At 39.1% G+C, this 15335-nt stretch overlaps 1 protein-coding gene across 7 annotated transcripts in view; it reads left to right on the top strand.

Annotated features, from left to right (window-relative positions):
• The window catches only part of NCKAP5 (NCK associated protein 5), a 674857-nt gene that overhangs the window by 54114 nt on the left and 605408 nt on the right, over positions 1-15335 (top strand). For 4 of the 7 annotated variants that reach the window (XM_087884207.1, XM_034423820.3, XM_087884212.1 and 1 more), the window contains exon 1: positions 9129-9639. The exons of 2 other annotated variants lie outside the window; for them this stretch is intronic. The gene's annotated coding sequence lies outside the window, so the exon portion shown is untranslated. Of the gene's footprint in view, positions 1-9128; positions 9640-15335 lie in introns of those variants that run through there. One more of the 7 variants, XM_087884215.1, reaches the window with a different exon arrangement.

Raw genomic sequence — 15335 nt, 5'->3', positions numbered from 1 at the left:
GTCAGATAGCTCCCAGTCTAATTCATATTATCCCCATGTATTTTATATAGTCAGAAGGATATCAAGCATTAATTTGTCAGGATAAAGTATATTCCTTATTTTCTATAAGCTATCCTGATTGCTCTCAATGTTTGATAGGAGTGAAGTGTATTTGTGATGGACAAAGGGGACACTTAAAGTATTTTTGGAGAAAAGCTTTTTTCCTTTCAAGTGCCACATTATATATATCATATCATGGGTCACAAAAATGCAGCAATTTACCCATCGTGAGCTGGCTTGCTGATGTACAAAGAAGAGGAGTCAACCTATTTTCCAGGAGCGTGATGGCTCAAGTGGTTGGAACACTGGGCAGGAAGGTAGCAAGCCCATGATCGAAACCTGAGTGTTGCGGTGGGGCAGGGTTGATCTCTCATCCTTCATTTCAGCTCCTGATGGGGACCTGACAGGAGCCCCCAACTGAGCGTCCCCAGGGCAATGGTGATGTCACCAGCTAATCCTTTCAACCCAGAAGCGCCTCAGTGCTTCTGACATGAGTGCAACCCCCTCTCCCAAAAGTACCAGAAGACAAAACAAAAAGCAATGGGTGGAAACTGACCAAGGAGAGAAGCAGCCTAGAACTAAGAAGAAATTTTCTGACAATGGGAACAATAAACCAATGGAAGGGCTTGTCTTCAGAAGTTGTGGGTGCTCCATCACTGGAAGCTTTTAAAAAGAGACTGGACAACCATTTGCTTGAAAGGGTATAGGGGCTCCTGCTTGAACAGAGACTAGAAGACCTCCAAAGTCTCTTCCAGCTCTGTTATTCTGCTAGATGGAAGCCACAAGTACATCCCAAGTAGAATATCCGTGTTTTCAGCTTTCATTGGTTTTCGTATCTTGCAACTGTCACCCAAGAGTTATCAAGAGTCAGATTATTTATGAGATTAGTTCCCTCTGCTTATGACCTCTACATATAGCTGGCATATCCTCCCTGGCAGCATCAGTTTACTATCTATTTTCACTTCACCATAACAGGTGATATAGCCTGTGGATTTTGAAAGGTAAGCTGGAATCAGTCCTGTTTAGGACAGAACTGGGCACCATCTGAGAATTCCAGGAGTTTTGTTTAGACTAGAAAGTTTTGATAAATCCCAGAATTATTCCTGTCATGCTTCCAATAACCTGCATAAACATGGTCACCAGGAAATGAGCCTGACTCAAGGGAGGTTTTCCTTCTCCATTTTATTTTCACATCAGTGAAACTCAGTGGAATTTTCAAATAATATCAACCAGGACTGTATCTGAGTAAGATGATGATGATGATGATGATGATGATGATACCCATTCAATCATGTCTGACTCTTGGAGATTCTGTGGGCCAGGTCTCTCCTCAACTTCCAATCTTGCACTACTTCTTTGACTTGTTTGAGGCTCTGGCTGATGTCAGTTTTGATGGCAAGATCTTTAAACTGGTCTATATTGTATCTCACTGAGATACCTTAGAGGTTATACTGGATTCATCAATTCAGCCAGAAGTCCTACCTAATCTTTGAGTGCTGCCCATGCTGAGCTCACTACTCATTACTTTGGGAGTGAGGATAATGTTGGAAGTAGCTAAGAAAAAGATCTGTAATGGACACTGGACCAGCACGAACATTGCTTGAATGGTACACATTTTTGTGTGTTGAGCAACATTTAATTGAAGACATTTTAGTTGCAGGGCAATGCAATCCAGCTATATACACTACTCAAAAAAATAAAGGGAACGCAAGCAGAAGACATCCGAGATCTGAATGAATGAAATAGCCTTATTAAATACTTTGTTCGTTACATACAGTAGTTTTGTGTTCCCTTTAGTTGTTTGAGCAGTGTATAAACTACTGTATGTAAAGAACAAAGTATTTAATAAGGCTATTTCATTCATTCAGATCTCGGATGTCTTCTGCTTGTGTTCCCTTTATTTTTTTGAGCAGTATATTTTACCACATAGAAGATTGTTTCTCATTAGGATGGTGCTTTGTACCTAGGACTTATATTAAGATAGCCCTTGTTCAACCTGGTTACTTGCAGTTGTACTGAGACTATTGTCTTCAAAATAATAAGTTGTAAAAACCTGTTGACTAAGTCATTTGGTAAGAAGCAGCATTAGAAAAGTTTGTACTATGGCATATGAATAAATTGGATTGGATACCCAGCATTAGCCCTGCCAAGTGTTAAAGTTTTGTAGATATTCACTTGTAAACCAATACATTTGGGACTGTGCTATATCTGTGGTATATCAGCTAAATTTATGCTATACACATTACACTTAAAATAACCTAAGGGCAGTCAGCTAACTCTGAATATTTCTTACTCTCTGTCCAACATCCACTCATATTTTATGAGAGATATAGTGGAGATATATGGATAAAACTGTAATTAAGACAGTCAAAGCCTCCAACGGTTCTCCTGGCTTAGAAAGCCTTACCTAGCATCTGCTTCCCACTTGGCCGATATGAGGATTTACAGTAGGAGCATAAATATGTAGGAAAACTTAGGATGGCAGGGAGATTTAGCAACAAGAATAAATGTTCTGATTTATTGAAGCCTTTATTTATGTATATATACATACAATTCGGATAACCTCAACTCCCAACCTTGGAAAGCTTACAATTAAAATGTAAGAAAAATAATAATAAAAAATAGAAATTGTGTGTGGCCTGAAGATAAATATAAAAACATTTAAAATATATAAACAAAACGAAACAAAATCATCCTGAGGCTTAACTGTCACCCTGTCTCCAGAACCTAAGGAAATAGCTAGGTCTTTATTAGCTACCTAAACATCTTCAAATTTGCAGATGACATCAAACTGGCAGAAGTAGCCAATACTCCAGAAGATAGGCTCAAGATAGAGAAGGATCTTGACAGACTTGAACGTTGGGCGCTATCTAACAAAATGAAATCCAATGGTGGGAAAATTAAGGTTCTACAAGAAAGAACGAATGCACAGGAATAGAATAGGTGGTACCTGGCTCAATAGTAAGTAACTGTGAGAGGGATCTTGAAGTCCTAGTGGACAATCACTCAAATATGAACCAGCAGTATGCTACAGCTGCCAAAGAAAGCCAATGCAGCCCTAGGCTGCATTAATAGAGGGATAAAATCAAGACCACATGAAGTAGTACCATTTTATAATGCTTTGGTAAGCCGACATTTGGAATATTGCATCCAGTTTTGGTCACGATGATATAATAGAGTAAAGAGAAGAGCAGCAAAGAGGACTGGAGGATAAAACATATGAAGAATGGTTGCAGAAATTGGGTATGTCATGTCTAGTGAAAACAAGGACTAGGAGTGACATGATAGCAGTATTCCAATATCTAAGTGGGTAATAAAGAAGAGGGGCTCAATCTATTCTGCAAAATACCTGAAGGCAGCACAAGAAACAATGGATGGAAACTAATCAAGGTCAGATCTAACCTAGAACTAAGGAGAAATTTCCTGTCAGTTACAACAATTAATTCATAGAATGAGTTGCCTCCAGAAGTTGTGGGTGCTCCAGCACTGGAGACAGTGTTGGACAACCATTTGTCTGAAATGGTATAGGGTTTCTGCTTGAGCAGGAGGTTGTACTAGAAGATCTCCAAGCCCCTTCCAACTCTTTTATTCTGCTATTCTTCAAGCAGTGAGCCATTCAGATTTCCCAAAAATATATAATTCCCTAGTCTTTTTAGGCAGCAGGATTCCTAGAAACACACTGATACTACCCATCTTTTGCTACCAATCTTACTGATTAGTGCTTACTGATTAACTAAGGACTCGTCTTCACATTGACTTCCATGTTTGTACCTGATCAACCTTTGCAAAAAAGTGTGCTGTTTACTTCTATGATATATCGCCCACAATCACACACATGACACATCTATACACTTAACTCTCCCCTAGTCCTAGCTCAGTACTCTTTGGATACTTTGTGTGTTACTCAGCAATACTTGTTCATCTAATGATCAAAAAAATGGTCCTTTCCCTTGCATTGAATTAAGCAATTGTCTAAATAACCATATGCAGATGAAAACAATGGCAGATGCTTGGGAATTGCTTTTCCAGCACAAGCTTTTGCTGAATGAAAATGGATGTAAATGCAAACTGGTTTCATATGCTCCGTGACAGGCCGCTACTTGTTTACAAGGGAAAATAACTTATTTGATGGAAATTTACATGAAGTGGAAGCTATACAGTACATGTAAGGCAGTTCGCAACCTTTTGCGGTATCAGTTCACAGAACTATAGAGTGAGATGGAGCTATTTTGGCTGTTATGTATCCAACATACTTGGTTGACATTAATGGCATTTGTGAAGGATACTTTCTCTAGAGTGGTTTCTACAGTATTTCTTCTCTATATTGCGGGGTTATTCATGTATGTATTTATTGCGTTTTTTAAACCTCATCTTTTCTTTAAGAGTTTAAGGAAATTTATCAGAGAACAAGTCTCTCTCTGCCTCTGTCTCTGTCTCTGTCTCTGTCTCTGTCTCTCTCTCTCTCTCTCCCTACCTCCCTCCGTCTCTCTCATTTTATGCCTGCAGCAACAACTCTGTAAAATAGACTAGGATGAAAGACCATCAGTAGCCCAAAATCACCCCATGAATGTTGTAGTCATTCTACTGCATTATGTTGATTTGTTTTTATATATTTATGTACTGGATTTACATTGCAAAATCTCCATTCCCGCCCCACTCTGGGGCCAGCCAAAGGTGGTATTTTCCGGTTCTCCAAACTACTCAAAATTTCCACTACTGGTTCTCCAGAACCTGTCAGAACCTATTGAATTTCACCCCTGGATTGTGTGTGTGTGTGTGAGAGAGAGAGACAAAGGAAGGTACTAGTAAACCCCTTCAAGGAGCAAACCCCATTCAAGGTGGCAAACATACCTAATGGTCCTCCTTCTTCCTATTTGTCCCCACAACAACAATCCTGTGAGATGGGTTGGGTTGAGAGAGAGTGACTGGAACTTAGTCAGCCAGCCAGTTTCATGCTTAAAGTGGGACTAGAACTTGCCATCTCCTAGTTTCTACGTCAGCCCCAGTCCTAACTCTAGGTCACCACCACACCAAACTGGCTTCTGAGTTTTGATTTATTACCTTAAAGCAGGAGTCTCCAACCTTGGCAACTTTAAGCCTGGAGGACTTCAACTCCTAGAATTCTTTGGTGGCTGGGGAATTCTGGGAGTTAAAGTCTGCCAGGCTTAAAGTCGCCAAGGTTGGAGACCTCTTCTTAAAGGTACACAAAACAGCACAATTTCTGCCTCATACTGTATGTTTTAGCTTGTGTTTTTTAGAGTCATTGGTCATGATTCTGTATTATCCAGTCATCCATGCAAAATAGGTAAGTTCAGTCTTTGGATTTCAAAATATAAGAGCTCAAAGAAAGAACCTAAAATATGTCAGCCAACTTCATTCTTCTTTTACAAACTGGCAGGAGACAAAGGCTGAAGTGCGGACATCTTCACATATTCACTTAATGAGGAGAACAGATATAGCCACCCTATCTTCTGCTGTTTGACAGTAACTCATCCCTTTTTTCAGTTATTGCCATTCTCTTTACAAGAAAAATATGGGGTTTTTTTGTTATTTTTGTAGCAGCAGCTGATGCCAACTGACCAGGAAAAGACCTCTGTTGTTAGAGGCTATGCCCAAAGCTTCTACAGAAGAGGAGGAAATGGGGTGACAGATGTTATGGTTGTGTCTTTTTCTCTCAGAGGAGACAGAACAGCCTGCCAGTATATGGTTTATTGATCCATTGGCTTCTGGGAATAATGATGAACATCCCTATATTTCCTCAGAATGTAAAACAAGCCAAAGAGAATGATCCATGCAATACAAACAATACAGTGAAAACACACACACACACAGAGCTCAAGTCTTTTTGTGGTCATGAGAGGCCCTTCTGACTAGGACTGTTGAAAACAGACTCCACAGATATTTTGTGATGAGAAGTATTCAAAACTGCAGAGGAAGCCCCCAAACACACATCATTGTTAAAAGGCAAAACTCAAACTTTCTTGCACAAAATCTGTTCCATCTCTTAGCAGTCCTAAGGTCCTCTCCTCACAATTATGAGAGCAGACAGCCCTAATTTAAATGATTGTCTAAAGGCTTTTTTCCCCATAGATTGTGATGCCTGCTAAATGATACGTGTCTCATGCAGTGGAAAGTTTTCTCAAGTTAAATGTTTGATTAATTCATTGTGTAGAAGGGGAAGAGGTAGTTCTGGTTGTGGTGACTCACCAGAATGCCATGATGAGCCTTAACATTTTTAAACAGAATCCTAAACTGTTTTGTTTGAAATTCTTTTTTCCCCCAGAGATACACACATCTCTTACGATGCTATTGGTTGGGGCAATTTGCAATCATAGCTTAGTAAATAAATAAGAGTAATCTATCAGAGAGGAATATTTCACAGTGACCATACTCCTCTGGGTTTCTACTATTGCCTAGGTCCTAATCCTTAGGATTTGTAAATTAAACATGTGATACAAATTTTATTTATTTTGGCTATTTCAAATAGATTTGCTAGACAAATCTATGCTATAGACATGTACTTTGTCTTGTTTCTCTTTTGTTGGTTCATCTTATCATAGATACCTTTCCTCCTTTTTCAGCATAGTAAATATTGTTCTTTGGAAACCAACTTGCAGTGAGATACTAGATGAGTAAAGAGAAATTCTGCACCAGGATAAAACCAGAAGAAAAGTTCATGGTAATACATTTTTGTGAAGATGTTCTTACATTTCCTTCAAATCTGGTCGGAAATCTACTCCTTACACTTGTAGTCAATTGACTGATTAGAGATGAGTTTTTATTAGAAGAATCAAACCTCTTATTTTACTTTTTTATTTTACAAGCAAAGGAGCCTGAATGTGCACAGAGCAATAATGTTTCAGTTCAGCGGAGTTCATGACTCTGATGACTGGACTGAGATCTAAAGTAGTGGGATAATTGGAAGACTATTTATACCTTTAGGATTACTTATCACTTTCATGGCAGATTTGATTTTGAAAATGTTTCATTGCACATTACCAAGAACCAAGACATAGATCCTTAGCCACACATTGAGCAAACCTAATGAATTATAAAAGGACATTTATATGTCCTTTAGATATAGTTTATTGAGCGACATGACCTAGAGGTGAAGATACTTGCCTCCCACTCAGGAGGTTGAGAGTTCAATCCTAGGCAGTGATGGATGTTTCTCAGGGTGCAAAGAGAAAATATCTGCTGAGAACACTGCATAGGCGTTAGGAAGGGTATCCGGCCAGTAAACACTCAGCTACATTCAGTTGCCCTGACTCCATCTTGATAAAAAAGGATTACAGGGTTGTAAAAAGAATTTTAAAATTATGTACACTTCATTGCTTTACTACAAATACTTTATATATTTGGAAAATATCTTTAACATATATGTAGAAGATTACTACAAGGCTGTACATATTCTTCAGACATGGTGCTTCACAATGCAGAGGAACATGTAAGGACACATGTCTCTTTGGATGATTAAAGTGGCCATGTCTTTTTTCCAGGTAGTGCAGCTGCTTTGGTAGCTGCTCCTGGCTGTTTCCACATGTCAAAGCATTTTCCTTTACTAAGGGGAGAAAAATGGAAGAAGGCCAAATTGAAGGGACTCTTTTGAATATACCCAGAATGCAGCTTGCGTGAGAAGAATGTTGTTTAATTTTTCTATTTGCTCCATGAAGCACAATCAGTTTCTTAATCCAAACACCTTCACAAAGATTCTTCTTGAATTTTCTTTCATGTTTCCCTGAAACCAAACTTAGGTAACTTTGGTGGGATCTGCCATCAATGTGAACATATTACCTTGTTTCTTAAAATGACCAATGGTTGGGGAATTCTGGGACTTGAAGTCCACAGATCTTAAAGTTGTCAAGACTGGACACCCCTGACTTAGAGGTTGAAATTCTCTTGTGTTTGTTCTCTTGGGTATCTACTGCAAAGCAAAATGTCTTGTTTCTTAAAGCATAGCTTGAACTTAGAAAGTATAATTTGGAGATATATGGAAACTAGGATTTCAATAGTAGAAAATATATGTAGCTCAGAATTAAACTGTTGGAGTCTTGGGGTTTGAGAAAGAAACCCCTGCAGGGACAACCAAACTCAAGAGAACCCCAAGTCAGAATTTTGAAACCAGTTCAAAATTCTCCAGAAACCAGTTCTCCAGAAACATCAATATCTAAATTCATATTTAAGCTCTCTTTATCATTTTGCTTGCTGAATCTGTAGTTCTTCATTTTTTTTCCTCATAAACCCATTTGCAGTTTTCCCTACTCTGAAGTTTCTCCATGTTTACATTCTCAGCACAGAAAAGATATTAGTGTACACAGTAGCACTTCTGTCATGTTCCTCTTCCAGTGATCTAAGACTTCACTTGAAAAGGCCAGCTTCTGGGAAATAAGCGCAGATTTAGTGTGACTTTAGCTTAAGGCCTTTCTTTGAGGAGACATTCCTAGGGACAAGAATGTGGAGCATGGCTGCAGACACCAAGTTCTTGAAGACTAGAAGATGTTGTCTTGTTTTACACAAAAACAGCCAGCCAGTCTGAAGACCCAGGAGGAGTGAAAGGTCAATATTTTCTTTTGTTTTATCAGCTACCACAAGCTGAATAGCTGCCTTTGTGATTTCCAAAGGATTCTCCTCCCTTTTTACTCTGGGGTAAGAAAAAAAAAAAGACCTAGTAGTAATGCCACTCCAATTTACATTGTGAATGAAGGATTACAGACCCACATTTCTTCTCTTCTTTTACATATTTGCTACAGTTTACTGGGCTACAAAATACCTCATGGACAATGCTGTTTAGAGAGAAACTATTAATTCGACAAACTATTTACAAATATTTGTATAATGACAGAACCGAAATCTTTGCAATATACCCTGTGCGCGGCCCTAATGTTTACCCTCCCTTTTTACTGGAAGATCCAGCATACTCTATCAAATTTTGATTTAGTAAATAAATTTTAAATCTGCACTAAGTCCATAATGCTTCTATATAATATTTATAGACACAGTCATGCTTAAAGCATGCAGGGTCTAAAAAAAAAAGTGCAGCGTTTAATTTACTAAGCATCTATTTATTTGGCTGCATGTCTTTTTTATTCCTTTCCTTTGGGGTCTGGCAAGGATAGGATTCCTACGGAAACTTGGCTTCATGCTCCTAAGGAAAGCATAGCTGAGATAATCACAAGTATTTACATATGTATAAGCAAAATTCTTACTACGCTCCCAGCCTGCACTTCAGGGGAGACAGTGGTTCCTCCCCACCCCTCGCAGTTCCTTCTTTCTTTTTTTTTTGACAGCCAGTTAATAAAGACTCAACAATAAGCAGCTGCTTGTGATGTCATTTGGGACTTTGTCCACAGAGCTTGTATTTACAAGTACGGAGCCGCAGAAAAACTAACTGGCAGCAAACTTTATGTCTGCAGTTACAGTAGGACTTTTCAACTGTGCTCAGGATGAACTTGAGAGCTCATTCAGTACTCCACACCAGAAATTTTTAAGGCTTGGTAAATAAACACAGCATTCACTCAAGAGGATTCTGGATTGCCTGAGACCTCCACAGGTTTTTCCATTTCTCTAGTACTGGAGCAAGTTTTAATGGAGCAACAGCAAGTAAGGGGTTTGTTGTTGTTGTTGTTGTTATTATTATTATTTGCAAATTTCTTATTCTTTTCTTGTTACTCTATTTACTATGCTTCACTCTTGCAGCTGGGGGTTATTGTTAATTAGCAAACTGGCAACTGTTAGAATTATAATTAGATGGTTTAATATGTTTTATGCATTTTCTCATAAAACAGGAATGTCAGAGCTGAGCATAAGTTTGATTTTGACTTCAAATTTTATGGATATGTTAAGCTATACCTCTTTTGGGGGTAATTGATTCATCTGTCTACAATTTTAAGGCTAATGCTATAATGAATATTTTGTCACTAGCTAAATATCGAATTTGAAAATATTAATGGACTATTTATATTTTGGGGTTATTGCTCAAATTATATTAAGTAAGTGCTTCAGAATTAGATTACTTATTTTGATAGATTTAGACTTAGATAAAACACAGATCTGCACACAAGTTTTGAAAAATTTCAGGGCATCAAAAAATGTGTGAAACTATGTTGCGAAAAGTCCTTTATTAACAGCTGGACCAGTGGTGGGATTCAGCCAGTTCGCACCACTTCGGGAGAACCGGTTGTTAACTTTCTGAGAGTTTGGTGAACTGGTTGTTGGAAGAAATCATTGGGGCAGAGAACCGGTTGTTAAATTATTTGAATCCCACCACTGAGCTGGACATGAAAGTTTGGATGATGTTACAAATAGTGCATAGGATGAAACATGACTGAGGAATGTTCACTTTAATCTTTGGTAGTAGAAGGAGCAACTTCAAATCACAATTGCTGCATGCTACTGCAACATAAATTTTCAGAAAGCTTGGTGTACATTAATCCAAAATTACAAATAAAGCTGCATGAAATATTTACTAAAGAGCAAGCAGAAAAAGGGATGATGTGAATTTGCCATGCTGTCCCTTCTCACCCTCTGGGCAATCTTACTTACTCATGTTGACATGGAAGAGAACATAATAGGATTTAATGGGACTTAATCCCTTGTAAATCTGTCTAGAATTTGAGCTTTTGGATACAATCCCCTATGCACTTCCCTGGAGATAAGCCCGCTTTATCCCAAATGGGTATACTTCTGAACGATCATCCATAGGATTGTATTTTTAATCATCAAAGTCCTCATAGATATTTTGTGGAATAATATATTATACAATGCTTTCTCATTTCTTCTTCCTATTGCAAGAAGATGTTGTTCTGAACCATTGCTCCCACCACCTCATAGAGGCAGAGAAGATGATCAAGATATTTTCTTGTGTTCCCTCACTGTTTTTCTGTACTCTCTCTTCATAAGGTTTTCATACTTTTAGCTTTGCTTGACCTTTTTAGTTTCAGAATTCTGATGAATCTTTTGGAACAAACTGTTTGTATGTTTTCCTTTCCATGATTCACTTTTCACTCTAAGGACACTGACTCCACAGATCTGAAGGGGTAGGTAAAGTATAAGTACACATGAAAAGCAAGTCCTCACATCTTCAATATAGAATAGGTTTATTCAACCCACATCATCCAAGTCTTTTGTAGTGGGATGAGTTGAATTATTTTCACATTCCTTCTTATTTTATTTCCACCTTGATCATTGCTTACATTTTTTTGTTTGTTCCCCAACCCACAAATTCTATGCCTGTACATTTATTCAGAATGTTCTCATCACTTTATTTATTTAATAATATTTCTATCTGTTTCTTTCATTTCATTGGAAACAGAGCCAAACCAAGTAAGGACAAAAATTAGGGGCTTTGTAAGATTGAAAGATTGTAAGATTGAAGGCAAAGCTAGATAATCTGAAGCCCATTCCCATTTGTACTTTCCCACAAAGCTTTCTCAGATGACACCACTGGAATTCAGCATCAAACCCACCATTTTTCACTAGTTTGATCTGATTTTAGCTTAAAAACAAACCAAAACTAAAACCCACCACACCAAATATTTCCATTAGATCTATGTGAGGCTTAACATACCCAGTTTAAATCCATATATTTCCCTTGGGAAGAAGAGTTAATGAATGGAAAATGTAGCTCTTGGCTGCAAAAAACATTGCCCAACTCATTTTTTTTCGGATGTAAAGGATTAAAAACAAGGTGTTTACAAGCCCTGTGGATATTGCTGCGGTGGGTTTTAGATCACAACAAGCAGTATGTTTAAACAAATATACTAATGCAATTATTAATGTATAATTAAGATGTCCTTAATCATAATTAACTACCAATTAAGGGGGTAGTCTTTTGCATATAGTTGCACTTAAAAAAAAAATCTATGTCTGTTTTTCTAGCCACTTGTTCATCTCTTCCTTGTAAGCTGCCAAGAATGTTAGATTTTTTCCTTATTTCAGATTTTAAAAGCATATAACTTTTGACCTTGACCTTGAGGCTATGTAGGTTTGAATGAAGAAGAACCATCTTTGACTCAATCACATCAAGACCGAGTGGCTGGGGCTGTTGTAGCCATTTAGATTTGGGATTATTCCATACCTGACCTTGGATGTGTGTGTGTGTGTGTGTGTGTGTGTGTGTGTGTGTGTGTGTGTTATACATACTTCTCCATCAAAGAATGTTGGACAAATGCTGGTACTCCTGACTCACACCTCCCTGATGAGCAGGAGCAACTGTGGCCAAGAAGGCCTTTGTGTGACTTCATCTGGTCCACCTTTCCTAGATTGGCAGTCCCTTTAGACAGTCATTTATGCCTTTGTCACCTTATCACTCAGTTATTGCAATGTGCTGTGCATAAGGGCTAACCTTGAAGACCACTAAGTAGCTTCAACTGTCCAGAATGCAGCAGGTTGGGCAGTGCTGGGCGTGCATCGGTATGCTCATATGACTCCCTGTTTTGCAATCTGCACTGGTTCCTGTTGTGATTCAAAGTGCTAGTTATGACCTATATAGCCCTACAAGTAATTAGATCCTAATTACTTGAGGCACCTATCTTCCATGGATTGACTCAATCCAATAGAGTTGACAAGCTTGGGGTCCTTTCAGTTAAAGAGTATTATCTACAAGACCCTAGAAGCATCTTTCTCTGTCCCAGCATCTGGTCTCTGTAATGAGATTTCCCCTGATAGCATAAAAGCCTACCCTGCTGACATTCTGGAAAGTCTTAAAAACCTAGATATTTTTCCAACCCTTGGGTCAGGTTCCTTGGGGCCACTGCTGGATTGTGTGTTGGTGAGGTTGCCATTTTTATGTGATTTATTCTCTTATTGTATTTTGTTTTTATGTTGTTAATTTTATTGTACACTGGCCAAAGTCAGTTGAAGCTGGGTGATGTCTAAATTGAATAAATCAAACAGAGAGGTAAAATTATGCACTTCTGTGTGGTTACTATTTGAATTTCTTAAATCTTCGGAAGCAGTCTGAAGGCAATCTTCGATAGTCTTCACTTTTGCTGATTTAAATATTCTTGTTGTGGTCCCCCAGTGGCCTGCAGAGCTGGCAGCAGAGTCGGACAGTGAGGAGGTTGGGGAGGAATATGGGCCAGTCCTGGAGTCTGGGGAAGGCTCAGACGAGGGCTCTGCATCGGAGGCAGAGAAAGGGCCATCTGGGAGATACGTGCTGCCTCTGGAGCCTCCAGAGTTGGACTTCAGAGAAGTAGAGGAACAGGGGGAGCCTGTTCCCAGTGCAGGCTCCCCTGTTGCGCAGAGCTGCCAGAAGGCAAGAGCAGTTAAAACAAAAGGGATGACTCAGGAGTAGGGCTTGGAGATGATTGGCCCCTCCCATAAGACTTAAAGGAGAAGCAAAGGCACATGGGCCTTTGCAGGAAGCAACATTGTTAATTCTGTTCAGTTTAAAGTCTGAAGCTCTGTTTGATTCTGGACTCTGTGTGGCTTTCCCAATTAGATCTCTGGTAGCGTGTCAAGGGAGATAAAGGTGGGTGATTATCAACCTTATCCCGAAGGACTCTTTACAAATATTTTGGACTCATCTGTGAATGAACAAAATTCACAGCCATTGGAATTAAAGAGGTTTTTGGGACTACTCGTGTGTTTTACTGACTCAGGAAGCCTAGGTCAAAACAATTCTGAGAAGAGAGAATAAAGACCATTGCTGCATTGAGCTCCAGCAGAATCTACAACAACACAATTCCCAACCTTTACCTCCACCTCCACATGAAAAGGAGAGGAAATAAAACCTCAAGAGTTTAGCATTTTGGTCTCCTCTTCCAGTGATGAAATAAAGCAGGATATTGACACACTACATCTCAGTGTGATCCCTGTTTCTTTTGTTGGCTATAAGAGAGAACTACACAGCCCTCAAATATACATTCTTTTGAAAAGGCCTGGAGTTCCAGAACTGGAAGGAGAGATGTTAAAAGAGTCTTTTCCAACGCTGAAAGGAACCCACAGTTTCCCAAAACAAAACAACAAAATAACAAAACAAAACAAAACAAAACAAAACAAAACAAAAATACCCTATCTTTCAACTGCACTACACTTGAGCTAGAAATTAATCAGCTCTCCAACAATAGTCCTGAGGTTATAAGAACACCAACATCCAAACCTCCTTTGAAGTGGCCCACAATATTTGCATACAAGTGCCTTAGCCTGTAACAAACACAGACCCAGGGAGCTAGAATTAAGCTATAATGGGAGTTCCTTGTTTGTGGCTTACTTCAGTGTATGAAGTAAGTTTGTAAAGCATGGTTTGTGGCTTAGTGAAGCCACAAATAAGTCATTTGTGACTTACTCAACGGTTAAGCAAACCATAGATCAATGTAATATATAAACCAGACAGTGTAATATGTGAACCAGACTGTAAGAAAAGGGAGAAAGAAATCTTGCTGGTTCTTATTCTCTGAGTGAACTGGAAAAAGGAATTATGATTTAAGGATGCGAGACAGATACCTGGTTGGAAACTGACACAGCTAAGGAGGAGGGTAAAGGGCCTGTTTGGAGAATGACAAAGAAAAATTCTTGAAAGGCCAGAGGGGAAAAAATTGCAACTGTATAAGTTTTACCTTGTCAAGAGAGATATAGATTCAGATCAAAAGACACTTAAGTTATTGGATTTGTAGAATTTATACCTCATTCCCTTCTTTCTTTCTTTCTTTCTTTCTTTCTTTCTTTCTTTCTTTCTTTCTTTCTTTCTTTCTTTCTTTCTTTCTTTCTTTTTTAAATTTTTATACCGCCCCCTCTCCCGAAGGACTCGGGGCGGTGAACAGCCAAAATTAAAAACACACAATACAAATATTACAATACTTTAAAATGAAATTAAATTTATCTTTGGCTTCCCCAATTTAAAACCCCTTACCCATAAAATTCCCCAATTAAAAGATTTTTAACCCAGCCCGGCTTGCTGAAATAAAAAAGTCTTCAGGGCCCGGCGGAAGGTACGGAGGTCCAGGATCAGTCGTATCCCTGGGGGTAGCTCATTCTAGAGGGCGGGTGTCCCCACAGAGAAGGCTCTTCCCCGGGGGGTCACCAGCCGATATTGCCTGACAGACGGCACCCTGAGGAGGCCCTCTCTGTGGGAGCGTATTGGCCAGTGGGAGGTTATTGGAGGCAGAAGGTGGTCTCATAAATAACCGGGCCCTAAGCCATGGAGCGCTTTGAAGATGAGAACCAATACCTTGAAGCGCACCTGGAAGACCACTGGAAGCCAATGCAGCTCACGCAGGAGAGGTGTCATGTGGGAGCGCCATGTCGCCCCCATAAGTACCCGTGCGACCGCATTAAAGCTTAATTCAACTGATAGC

Source organism: Pantherophis guttatus, chromosome 1, assembly GCF_059756535.1.
Source record: "Pantherophis guttatus breed Tessera chromosome 1, ASM5975653v1, whole genome shotgun sequence".
NCBI classification, from domain to species: domain Eukaryota; kingdom Metazoa; phylum Chordata; class Lepidosauria; order Squamata; family Colubridae; genus Pantherophis; species Pantherophis guttatus.
The sequence above is the reverse complement of the archived record's forward strand: the minus strand, read 5'-3'. Positions and strand labels throughout refer to the sequence as shown.